The sequence below is a fragment of the Polypterus senegalus genome, chromosome 9, assembly GCF_016835505.1.
Source record: "Polypterus senegalus isolate Bchr_013 chromosome 9, ASM1683550v1, whole genome shotgun sequence".
NCBI lineage: Eukaryota > Metazoa > Chordata > Cladistia > Polypteriformes > Polypteridae > Polypterus > Polypterus senegalus.
In genome coordinates, this window is record NC_053162.1 from 44,441,468 (window position 1) to 44,455,417 (window position 13,950).

The window sequence follows — 13,950 nt, forward strand, 5'->3', positions numbered from 1 at the left end:
GTACACTTTTGGCACGCAGACTTATTCTGATAAACTGGAAGAACCCAAACTCTCCTCTTTTAAGACAGTGGAAAACTGATGTGTTATACTATTTGAAATTGGAAAAATCAAATACTCAGAGGATCTCTACAGACTTTTTTCAAAACATGGCAGGATCTAATCAGTAATATTTTAAAATAAGCTCATAAAGCACAGAGAATGTATTAACTTAGGTATGTCTACAAGCCTTAAATTTCACGCCATTTGGCTTGCTCTCTCTCTCTGGGGTGGGGATCAGTTTGTCCTTAACTCAATTTTTCTTTTTGTAGAAACTTGATTGATTTGTATGGATTGCAATAAAATTAATAAAAAAAAAAATCATGATGTCACTTTTTAGTTTTCTGTTATTAACACTATAGCTTCACCACACTAATAACAATACTAATCATAATCATCATCATCATTAAAGATAAAGAAGAAATACCTGATAAGGTAGGATATTACATCTAGCTGAATGTAATTGTTGCCACGTTGCAACAACATAAAGAATAATACTGTAATGAAAACAAAGATGGAAAAACTAAGTTACAGAATCTGAATGAGAGAAAAAGACCAAAAATGGACATGTTTATTTAACAATAAATGATCTGGGGATTGTTCCTGCCTTATGCTCAACACTTGCTGAGATAGGCTCCAGCTTCCTCACAATCCTGCTCAGGATAAAGTAGGATTAAAAAATGATCCATAGCCATACTTTCAGATGAATAACCTTCCCATTGTTATGACAACAGTAAACACCTCGTGTTTTTTTTTTTTTAATTAATTTTATTACAATCCATACAAAGCAATCAAGATTTTACAAAAAGAAAAATTGAGTTAAGAACAGATCGATCCCCACCCCTGAGAGAGAGAGCAAGCCAAATAACGTTAAATTTATAGCTTGTAAACATACCTAATTTAAAAAAAAAAAAAATTATCTGTGCTTTATGAACTTATTTTAAAATATTACTGATTAGATCCTGCCATGTTTTGAAAAAAGTCTGTACAGATCCTCTAACTGAGTATTTGATTTTTTCCAATTTCAAATAATATAACACATCGGTTTCCCACTGACTTAAAACAGGAGAGTTTGGATTCTTCCAGTTTATCAGAATGAGTCTGCGTGCCAACAGTGTAGTGAATGCAATCACAATTTGTTTGTCCTTCTCCACTTTAAACCCCTCTGGAAGAACCCCAAACACAGCTGTTAATGGGTTAGGAGGGATTGTGAGTCCAAGGCTGTCTGAGAGGTAATTCAAAATTTTTGTCCAGAATGATGTTAATTTGGTGCAGGCCCAGACCATGTGACCCAGTGAGGCTGGAACTAGTTTGCAACGTTCGCAGGTTGGATAATGTCCTGGAAACATTTTGGAGAGTTTTAGTCGAGACAGATGTGCTCGATATATAATTCTGAGTTGTATAATTGTATGCTTTGCACATATGGAGCTTGAGTGAATTCTCTGCATTGCTACTTTCCACTCCTTTTCTGATATATTAATTGAGAGATCTTTTTCCCAGTGTACTCTTGGATCTTTGAAAGGGAGGGATTGTAAAAGGATTTTATATATTGTAGAGATGGAGTCTAACTCCTTAAAATTGAGCAATAATTTTTCCAGCATGGTTGAGGGTGCAAGATGAGGAAAATCTGGAAGGTTCTGTTTAACAAAGTTCCTGATTTGAAGACAGTGAAAGAAATGTGTAGCTGGAATGTTATATTTGGAATGTAATTGTTCATAGGATGCAAAGACGTTGTCTATATAAAGATCTCTAAGCAAGTTAATTCCAAATTTTTTCCAAATATTAAAAACTGCATATGTTTGAGAAGGTTGAAAGAGGTGGTTCTCTTGCAGAGGTGCCACAGATAGAAGCTTCTCCATCTTAAAATGCTTTCTACATTGGTTCCAGATTCTAAGTGAGTGAAGCACAATTGGGTTATTAGTGTATTGCCGATAACGTGTGTTTATTGGAGCGCAGAGCAAGGAATACAAAGAAGTACTGCAAGATTTTACTTCTATTGCGGTCCAAGCCTGTGTATGTTCTTCTATTTGTGTCCAGGTTCTTATCGACTGTATATTTGCTGCCCAGTAATAAAACTAGAAGTTAGGTAGAGCCATGCCACCTTCTGCCTTTTGTCTTTGTAGGGTCGCTCTTTTGATGCGTGGATGTTTTGAATTCCAAATAAATGAGGTTATTGTTGAATCTAATTGCTTAAAGAATGATTTATTAATGTATACAGTATTGGGATGTTTTGAAATAAAAAAAGGAGCTTAGGAAGAATATTCATCTTAACAGTGTTAATTCTTCCAGCTAGTGTGAGATGAAGGGTTGACCATCTATGCAAGTCTTGCTTAATCTTTTCCATGCAGACGACAAACTCTTGCTGATATAGAGCTTTATGTTTACTTGTGATGTTTACCCCTCTTGTGATTTATCTCTTGTGATTGTGATGTGTGTGCTAATCCACACTTGGGGCAATGATCTTCATTTTCTTCATCTACCATTACCTCATGTGGAGTGCTGCGGAAATATATAAACCTGTATATTACCACCCCAGCTGTAAGGACATTTAAAGTTTGGTGCAAAACCCAGGGAATGGTTGGTTCTGGCAAACCTAGATTATCACTATTGCAAAGCTGTATTTTCCTCCATGATAAAAAATATAATGTTACTGATGCTATATTTTTAACTAACAGTGATCCCATGGTTTGGAAGATTTATGATAGATAGATAGATAGATAGATAGATAGATAGATAGATAGATAGATAGATAGATAGATAAATAGATAGATAGATAGATAGATAGATAGATAGATCCATCCATCCATCCATCCATTATCCAACCCGCTATATCCTAACTACAGGGTCACGGGGGTCTCCTGGAGTCAATCCCAGCCAAAACAGGGCGCAAGGCAAGAAACAAACCCAGGGCAGGGTGCCAGCCCACCACAGTAGATAGATAGATACTTTATTAATCCCCAAGGGGAAATTCACATACTCCAACAGCAGCATACTGATAAGAAACAATATTAAATTAAAGAGTGATAACAATGCATGTATAACAGACAGACAATAACTTTGTATAATGTTAACATTTAGTCTAGACCTCCGCCCCTAAACACCACCGAACACCACCGGGTAAAACGGAATAGTCGCATAGTATCGGGGAGGAATGATCTCCTCAGTCTGTCAGTGGAGCAGGACAGTGACAGCAGTCTGTCATGGAAGCTGCTCCTCTGTCTCGAGATGATACTGTTCAGTGGATTCTCCATGATTAACATGAGCCTGCTCAGTGCCCATCGCTCTGCCACGGATGTCAAACTGTCCACCTCCATGCCCACAATAGAGCATGCCTTCCTCACCAGTTTCTCCAGGTGTGAGGCGTCCCTATTCTTTATGCTGCCTCCCCAGCACACCATCATGTAGAAGAGGGCACTCGCCACAACGGTCTGATAGAACATCTGAAAGATGCCAGCCTTCTGAGGATGTATAGTCGGCTGTGTCCTTTCTTACACAGAGCATCAGTATTGGCAGTCCAGTCCAATTTATCTTCCAGCGGCACTCTCAGGTATTTATAGGTCTGCACCCTCTGCACACAGTATCTTCTGATGATCACGGGGTCCATGAGGGGCCTGGTCCTCCTAAAATCCACCACCAGCTCCTTGGTTTTGCTGGTGTTCAGGTGTAGGTGGTTTCAGTTACACCATTTAACAAAGTCCTTGATTAGATTCCTATACTCCTGCTCCTGCAAACTCCTGATGCAGCCCACGATAGCAGTGTTGTAAGCGAACTTTTGCACGTGGCAGGACTCCGAGTGTGTATTGGATGTCCATTGTATATAAGCTGAACAGGACCGGAGAATGTACAGTCCCCTGCGGTGCTCCTGTGTTGCTGACCACAATGTCAGACATGCAGTTCCCGAGAGGCACAGACTGAGGTCTGTCTGTAAGATAGTCCACGATCCATGCTAATAGATATGAATCTACTCCCATCTCTGTCAGCTTGCCCCTAAGGAGCAGAGGTTGTCTGTCCAAGTGGGAGAGGGATTGGTGTAGCATATAGATGATGGCATTATCCGCTCCCACCTTCTCCTGGTATGCGAACTACAGAGGATCGAGGGCGTGACGGACATGTGGCCTCAGGTGGTGAAGCAGCAGCTGCTCCAAGGTCTTCATCACATGTGATGTCAGAGTGACAGGCCGGAAGTCGTTCAGCTCACTAGGACATGATACCTTTGGGACTGGGATGATGCAAGATGTTTTCCAGTGCCTCTGGACTCTCCCCTGTTCCAGGCACAGGTTGAAGAAACGCTGTAGAGGACTCCCCAGCTCCAGTGCACAGGCCTTCAGCAGTCGTGGCAATATTCCATCTGCTTTGCTGGCACGGAGTATCCTCAGCTCTATGCTTACCTGGGCGGCTGTAATTGTGGGTGGGGGGAAACTCTCTCCTATGCTGGTATCAGCAGAAGGATGGGTGGAGGGTGCAGTACTCTTAGGTGAGAGTGGGTTAGGGTGGTCAAACCTGTTAAAGAAGTTGTTCATGTGGTTTGCTCTCTCCACGTCTCTCTCAATGGTGGCACCCTGCTTTGAGCTGCAGCCAGTGATGATCTTCATCCCATCCCACACTTCCTTCATGCGCTTATTCTGTAACTTCCGCTCCAGCTTTCTCCTGTACTACTCCTTCTCGGAGTTCCGTCTACACACGCTTGAGCTCATGCTGATCACCGCCTTTAAAAGCCCTTTTCTTCTGGTTCAAAAGGCCCTTGATGTCACTTGTAATCCATGGCTTGTTGTTAGCATAGCAGCAATGTCCATACAGAAGTTGATGTAGTCAGTAATTCAGTCAACAACCTCCTCAATGTTCTCACTATATGATCCCTGCAGGATATCCCAGTCCGTAGTTCCAAAGCAGTCTCTCAGAGCCTGCTCTGCCTCAGGGGACCACTTCCTGAATGAGCGTGTGGTTGTAGGTAGCTCCTTCACTCTTGGTTTGTACTGAGGCTGAAGCAGAACCAGGTTATGATCTGCTTTCACCAGGTGCAGGCAGCAGGGTGGCGGTGTATGTATCTTTAACGTTTGCATACAGTAGGTCAATAGTCCTTCTTCCCCGGGTGCTACAATCCACATACTGGGAGAAGGCAGGTAATGTTTTGTCCAGCCTCACAGGGTTAAAGTCTCCAGCGATTAGCACAAACGCCTCGGGGTGCAGCGTTTGTAGTTTAGCAACAGCAGAATGGATGACGTCACTCACTATCTCCGCTTACGCTCGAGGGGGGATGTAAACAATAACAACAATGACGTGTCCAAAGTCTCCTGGCAAGTAATAGGGATGCAGACTTACGGCCAACAGTTTGATGTCCCTGCAGCAAGTAGAGATTTTAACGCATTGTGGTGGATTGCCGGCATTTTACTCCGGCCCTCACCCCCAGGCCTACAGGAGGAGCTCTCCTGACAGCAGGATCATGCACCGAGTTCCAGCAGGGCATCATGGACTATGTAGTATTTATACACAGCCCTGCTGGATACCTTGGGGGTCATGAGGCATCGCTGTAGGGGGGCTCATAGGCTCTTATGTGCCCTATGACCCAGGAGTGCGTCACGGTCACGTTACAGGAAGAAACAACATGCTCCCGGGTTGAAGAAAAGGACTGTTTACCCTGACCCGGAAGGAATAAGGAACTGTGGACTGATTGGGCAGGAGCAACTCCGGGTCAATGGCTATAAAAGGACTATGGGCCAGTCCAGACGCTGAGCTGAGCTGGGAGGTAGGAGGGCGAAGTGTCTGGGCGAGGAGGAGAGAATTGTAGCGTTGTTTTGATTTCATTTAATAAGTAGTGTAGAGTGCTTGGTGCACATTGTTATTATAATAAGTAATAACTGTGAACTTTTTACCTGTTGTTTGGAGTGGTACCTGAGGGTGTTAGAGGTGGACCACACCTCTATCTGCTACAGCATGTTATTCCATCTCTGTCAAATTCATATCTTTTATGAGTTTGTTGTTATCCAAGGTTTCAAAAGCATTCAGCATTACACAGAAGGTGTGTGCCGATCCCTTCCTGAACATAATTTTCTGGCAGCTTCTGGTGAGTTAGGACAGTTCACGAGCTCTCCTAAACCCTGGTGATGGTAGAAGTGGTTTCCTAAACTAAGAAAACTGATAAAATGGTTTTTCTTCTACACTTAAGAGTAGGACTAATTTTGAATCACTCTGAAATTTTAGAGCAAGTAAGGACTATTTTCCTACTCTGCGATGTTTGAGAAATACACGCCCAGGACCTCACTGAATGTGCCTTCAAAAACAAGCACATCAGCTGGCAAGCCTTCAGTCCTGCCCAGGCCCAAAATTGAGTACTGCCTTTAAAAGTTCAAAAATAATTTAAATATTCAAAATACTCAAAAATGCCTTCAAGGCAGAGGGTTACCTCTGGCTTGATTGATAAAACCAACAAAGACTTTTTTGTAAATAGAGAATTTATTTGGATTAACAAATGGAACACAAACGCTTGCAAAAAACAAAAAAGTACAAAATAATACCAGAAAGGGTATACATTGAAAGGCAACCTACCATAAATAATCTGCTCTGCAAACCAAAGAATCAGAGTCCAAAAACAAACCAAATTAATCCACAAACCAGTAATTCAGAACAGTACTCAATCAATCATCCTCACAGCTCTTAGTAATGCACTGCTTAGATCATCTTTAACAGCAGACTATTAAGACGGAGGGGGGCCCAGCAGCATTGATGTAGGAGTGGACCAGCTTTTTGTTGTACCCGCAGAACAAAAGGAATACATCTACACAGAAGTAATTGGACAATGACACAATTTTCATAATTTTGGCTCTGTAAGCCACCACAATGGATTTGAAATAAAGCAATCATTGTGTGATTGAAGTGTAGAGTTTCAGCTTTAATTTAAGGGGTTTACCAAAAATATCTTATAAGCCATTTAGGAATGACAGACATTTTTCTGCATAGTCCTTCCCTGTCCAGGGGCTTAGAAGTATTTGGACATTTGACTGACAAGCTGTTCCATAGCCAGGTGGGAGTAAATCCCTCATTGTTTCATAAACTATTAAGCAAACATGTTTACAATTTTTTTTTTCTTATTTTCACCTGGACATTAAATGGGATAGTATCTCTTGGAAACCCAAATGTTTATCTTTGCTCTTTGCATTTCTTTGCTATATATATTCAGAGTACATATAACATATGCTGCCTCAGAACGGCAAATAGTACTGGTGTGAACTGCAGCCATACTAAACAATCACTTATCTTCATCATCTGTTCTGGCAAATAATTTGGGGCTATTAGCACTCGTACCAGTAGAATCTGTGACAGTTTTTACCGTCAGGCCATAAGGCCACTCAACAAGAACTCATGCTAATAACTGTATGAGCAGACCCGATATGTGTCCTGCTAAATATAATGTATGGTGTCATATTCATGGTCGGTTATTTGTGTTACATCACTGTCATTAGTCTGTAGGAGACTTGCAAGTAAGTTCTCATTGTACTCTCTGCACATGACAATAAACTTAAACTTCGAGGGCATCTCAGCCTGAAATCAAGCTGTGAACCAAATCATTCTGAGACAATCCCTTAAGAATAACTCATCCCACCATCTGTCCACTCATTCATGTTCTGAATTTCATTTCTTCAATGTAGGGTGTTGGGAGCAGTGGCCTAATTCTGACATCATCAAGAGCAACACAGGACTGGTGCCATAGATGGGGCACCAGTTCATTAAACTTGTGTAACCTCATTCAGTCCCAAGAGTCATCAGACAACCTAACACTCATGTGTTTGAGATTCAAGAGGAAAACTGGAGTAATGCCTAGAAAGATACAAGAAGAAAATGCAACAGTATCCAGACTGAGATGCCAATGTCTTTTGGAGCTGTGTGGCATTAGCATTGAGCACTGTGCAGACATGCCACCATTAAAATTATTCTGAATACTAAAAGCACAAATTCTTCTCAAACAACACAAAAGAGGTGAGAGTGAAAATCCAAACAGAACTTCAGTGTTTTGTAAAAGAAAGGAAGAAAAAAAAGTCTACCTGGACTTGTAGCAGTGCTGCTTTCAGTTGTTATTGCTGGAGAGCCTGGAAATGTTAAAAAAATATTATCAAGAAAGGAAAATGAAAATGCATGTGCAATATTCTTAAATTTATAAACAAACGTATATTAGTGATATTTAATAACTTTTGCAGTTTTGCTTAGTTGCAGTTATGCATAATGACAGATTCTTCCAGCTGCAGAGGTCAGTCCTGTTCATCTGTTTACCAGTTGATCTACTCAAAATGTTGTTTAATGAAGGGAAATGATGATACAGAGAACAATTTCCATGTTTAAAGTAGAAGGTCTGATTAGTTTCACTCCATGCCATACCAAAAATGTTTCTTAATCCATTTGAATATTGCTGAAGGACTGATGAGCACGGAATACAAGCATTGACTACGACCTGCCCACCACGATTACAAATTTCCCAGTTACACACTCCAGCTCCAGCTGTCACATTAACAGAGCTGACAACAGTTGTAACACAGAACTCAAACCCCACCTCAAATGGCACTGAGAAACACAAGAAAGAGAAGTGAAGTGAGTCATCAGGACTTGTGTACAATTGAGCATCACTTCAAACTTGAAGACTGACACAAATTTGGGACACCACTTTACATTCATGTAACATCGTTCACTCAGAAGAGTCATCACACAACCTAACATGCCTGTGTTTGGGATTCAAGGCAAAAGCTGGAGTAAATCCCACAAACACACACAAAGAATATGTAAATGTCTGAAAAAGAGTAATTAGACATGCTATCTTAAAAATGACTGAATGATAAAAGCATAAATTCTACCCCAACAGTCTAGAAAACGTAATAAATAGAAATGCGTATGTAAAATTCTGATAGTATATGCCAGTGAAATTTAATAATTAAGCCCAGATAAATGGGGAGGGTTACCGTTAGGAAAGGTATCCAGCCATAAAAATCAGGCAGAAACTCCGGTTGGAGAAATCTAGTCAAAGAAATAGCGACCCCATATAAAACAGGAATAGCTAAGAAGAAGAAGAAGAAGACTACAGCTCTGCATAGTCCCAGTGACACTAAATGCCAGGTACAATCTCCTGAGGATGCCTATCTTATTCACTTCAGACACCGTCATCTATTTGTTAGTTGTCTCATTTGCAATGTTGTAATCTTTACAGTACTCACTGTTTATTAGAGACTGGAAATCCTGAGTGTGGCTTCTACATATTTAGTGTATGAAAGTCTGATTAGTTTCACTCCATGCCATACAGAATATGTTTCCTGATCCATCTGAATATTGTTGAAGGACTGATTTGCACTTATCACCAGTACTGACTGTTAGCCATCCACCTTGAAAAGTAATTTGACATTTAGAGCTGCCAGTATTAGCTGTCATGTTAACAGAGCTGAATGAAGTTTTAATAAAAACACTCAGTGTTAATAACATATTTGTTAGGTGAGTTTAAAAGTCTGTTATTGGTGCATGGAAGTAAGACATTAAGAATAGCATTCATAGCTATGCTTGGACACTAGACAGGCCTTGGTAGACTCTTCTCAGCAATAAATGAGCTCACAAAAATGATTTTAACAACTGCCTTAACATTTATAGTAATGAACTCTTTAAAACCTGAATTTGTGATGACAACTTTTTTAAACTCACCAGCTACTTGAGCAGCTTGACTAAACGTTAGTTGTGTTGAGTTTGCATACAAGATGTCTGGGATTGTCCTTGTAAGACACTCTAACTCACAATGTTCATGACAAACCCCCTTTAACATTTAGTACATTTAAATATTTCACAATTCACTCTTACATTCCGTAATTTAAAAAATATAGATCGACTAAGACTTATTTTTCTTTTCTTTTTCTAATCGACTGTATGTCATGTCCTAGTAAAGCCAATAAAGTGCACAAATTGTAACTCTTTTGTATTGATGAGAAAGTCACAAAACAACAAACTTACATGTGACATATTTTGGTTTTAAGCCAATAAAACATCTCAAGCAAACACCATTGGCTAACCTAATGCTGAAACTACTTCTCTATCTCATTCTTATCTGTCACATTTTATAGGTCTTGAAATACGATGGATTTCCATGATCACCTTTTTTTAAAAAAATTACTGTTAATTCAGCTAAACAAGTTGGTAAAAGGGTTTAAAGGCAAAACAATTTAGAGGCCAGATCAGGTCCTGTATATATCAAGCATCTCAGAATTACTCCTAGGAATTAGACTAAAAGTCAGACTAGGATAAGAATGTGTCCTACCTCAGAGTAGGACATGAGAAGTATTTATGAGGCATCCTACTCTTACTTCCAGCTAGGAGTAAGAATTTGTGTGTGAGAATGAATGACACCACAATTTTACAACAGCACGAGCCATCAAGTGGTACTCACGATGATGTTTGTAGTTTCCTTGAAAATCATGATGTCACTTTTTAGTTTTCTGTTATTAACACTATGGCTTCACCACACTAATAAAAATACTAATCATAATCATATCATCATTAAAGATAAAGAAGGAACACCTGATAAGGTAGGATATTACACTAAGCTGAACGTAATTGTTGCCACTTTGCAACAACATAAAGAATAATACTGTAATGAGCACAAAGATGGAAAGACTAAGATACAGAATCTGAATGAGAGAAAAAGACCAAAAATGGACATGTTTATTTAACAATGAATGATCTGGGGATTGTTCCTGACTTGTGCTCAACACTTGCTGAGAGCTCAGAGCTGGATTAACCATAGAAGCAAAGAAAGCACATGCTTATGGCATCAAGGGTAAAGGGGGCACCACAAAAAAATTTTACAGCCGAATTTATCACATAAATTATTAAATTAATTTAATTTATAGCCATTTTCAAAATTGAATGAAAAATGAATAATGCCTCCCTGTACCTCCCTATGCCGTCACTGTTTGTAGATGGTGCCTTACACAGTGCGTTCTGCATACTGGTGCCATCTATGATGAGGAATTCCCATTTCATGGTGATTCCCTTAAACGCCATGTTATGTCAAAATATTGTGAAAATATTTTGATTCAAAACAATATGTTTCTATGTTTTTAAACAATACTTAATAGTTGATTAAAAATTATCATGTAATTGTTGTGTTTCATGAATTATGTGTTATTTAACTTAAAATAAATTTCAAGTTCGTAGAAAGCGTTATTTTCTGTTTTAAGCAAAAACAAAAAATCGTCCCAGTTTGAGGAAAAAATATTCTGGTAAGTCTATTTAATTCTATTCTTGGATATTTTTAAATTCATTTACATTATGTAAAAGTGAAAATCGTACACATTTTGCTGATTATTATTGGATAAAATTGTTTATAACTTTTTTACTAAAAATGATTTATTAACAAAATTTTCACAAAATATTCTTCAAATCTTGTACTAAGAATATGTGTAAACACATTTGCTAAACTGACACTAAAGCCTTAATTAAATTAAATAATCAAAATGGTAAATCTGTGGTTTTAATGTCAAAATGAAAGCCGTACATTTCAAAAAATACCTTTCAAATTGACCCCAAATGTTAAAATTTGTAAAATTTTGTATGTCAATTTCTCTTCAAGTAATGATAAAAACGCAATCAGATCTTTTAGCAGTGATGCACAAAATAATTTTTAAATCAATTTTAGGGTTAAAGTCAATTTCTACAGGTTTTGGCAGGAGATTAGATAATTTGTAGTCCAGAGATAAATTTCATATCAGCACTTTTTATAATAATTGTTGACAAACTTGAAACTGAGATAAGAAGGAGAGGAGAGATATGCACAGAAGTAGCTGAGAGGTTTTCTTTTCTAAGTGATCTGCCATATGTCACTTCATCATCTACTAACATTGAAAGGCATTCTAAGTTCTGTGAAAAGCTGATTGATGCTTACCCAGAGGACTTTAACAGTAATTTCTCAGCTGAACTTCAGCAGTTTCATGTATATGTGCGCCATAAGATCAGTGCAACAGAAAATGTAAAAACAAGATTCAGTCATGCAGAACTTTAAAACTAATTTTAGAAGACAATATTGAGTGTGCTTTTCCAAATGTAGACATTGAATTTTGTATATTTTTAATATTAATGCTCACAAACTGCTCAGCTGAGCACTCATTTTCTCGGTTGAAATACATTAAAAATCCCCACAGAACAACTATGCATCAAGTCAGGCTGGATGCCTTATATACATTATATATATAAGCAGATTTGTTACGTAAGATTGATTATGAAGATCTAATTGAAGAGTGTGCAAGGAAAAAAAGTAGAAGAAAATTATTGAAATAAAAATAAAATGAAACTACTTAGTGCTTAGGGCATCTAAGGGTCTTAATCCGGCCCTGAATAGGCTCCAGGTTCCTCGCTACCCTGCCCAGGATAAAGTAGTTTTAAAAAATGAATGATCCATAGCCATACTTTCAGATGAATGACCTTCCCACTGTTATGACAACAGAAAACACCTCGTGTTCTACTAGCAAGTCTGCTGATCATCTTCCACAGTCACAGGCCATGTCTCTCCCCCTTTATTTTCTCAGAGACTCTGTTTATCAAACAACCCAGGAACCTCTGCTTGTCATTTTCAACCTTGCAAGGGGTGATATGAATGTTCCAGGGTTTCATGGAATGCAGAGCTCAGCATACCTGTGTGACATTCCACCAGCAATCACCCATCCTGCTATTCTAGCTACTATAAGACAGTATGGATCCATGACCACCAGTATATTCATACTGTGATCTCTCTTGTTATTGTGATGTGCGTGCTAATCCACACTTGGGGCAATGATCTTCATTTGTATGAAGCTTGCCTTACCATTACCTCATGTGGAGTGCTGCGGAAATATATAAACCTGTATATTACCACCCCAGCTGTAAGGACATTTAAAGTTTGGTGCAAAATCCAGGGAATGGTTGGTTGTGACAAACCCAAATTATCACTACTGCCAAGCTACATTTTCCTACATGATAAAAAATGTAACGTTACTGATGGTATAATTTCAGCTAAAAGTGCATGGCTTCTTCTTGTTGTTATCCAAGGTTTCAAAAGCATTCAGCATTACACAGAAGGTGTGTGCCGATCTCTTCTTGAACATCATTTTCTGGCAGCTTCTGGTGAGTTAGGACAGTTCACGAGCTCTCCTAAACCCTGGTGATGGTAGAAGTGGCTTCCTAAACTAAAAAAACTGACAAAAAGGTTTTTCTTCTACACTTAAGAGTAGGACTAATTTTGCATCACTCTGAGATTTTACAGCAAGTAAGGACCATTTTCCTACTCTACGATGTTTGAAATACACTTGGGGACCTCACTGAATGTGCCTTCAAAAATAAGCACATCAGCTGGCAAGATTTCAGTCCTGCCCAGGCCCAAAATTGGGTACTGGCTTTGAAAGTTCAAAAATACTTTAAATATTCCAAATACTCAAAAATACCCTTCAAGGCAAAGAGTTACCTCTGGCTTGAATGACAAAGCCAACAAAGAATTTTTGTAAATAAAGAATTTATTTGTATTAACAAATGGAACACAAACACTTGCAAAAAACAGAAAAAAGTACAAAATAATACCAGAAAGGGTATACCTTGAAAGGCAACCTACCATAAATAAGTCTGCAATGCAAACCAAATAATTAGAGTCCAAAACAAAAAACCAAATGAATCTACAAACCAGTAATTCAGAACAGTACTCAATCAATGCTATCCCTACACCTCTTAGTAATGCACTGCTCAGATCATCTTTTCCCGCAGAATATAAAGACTGAGGGCGGCCCAGCAGCATTGACGTAGGAGTGGACCAGCTTTTGTTGTACCCACAGAACAAAAGGAATACATCTACAGTCACGTCCAGAAGTAATTGGACAGTGACACAATTTTCATAATTTTGGCTCTGTAAGCCACCACAATGGATTTGAAATA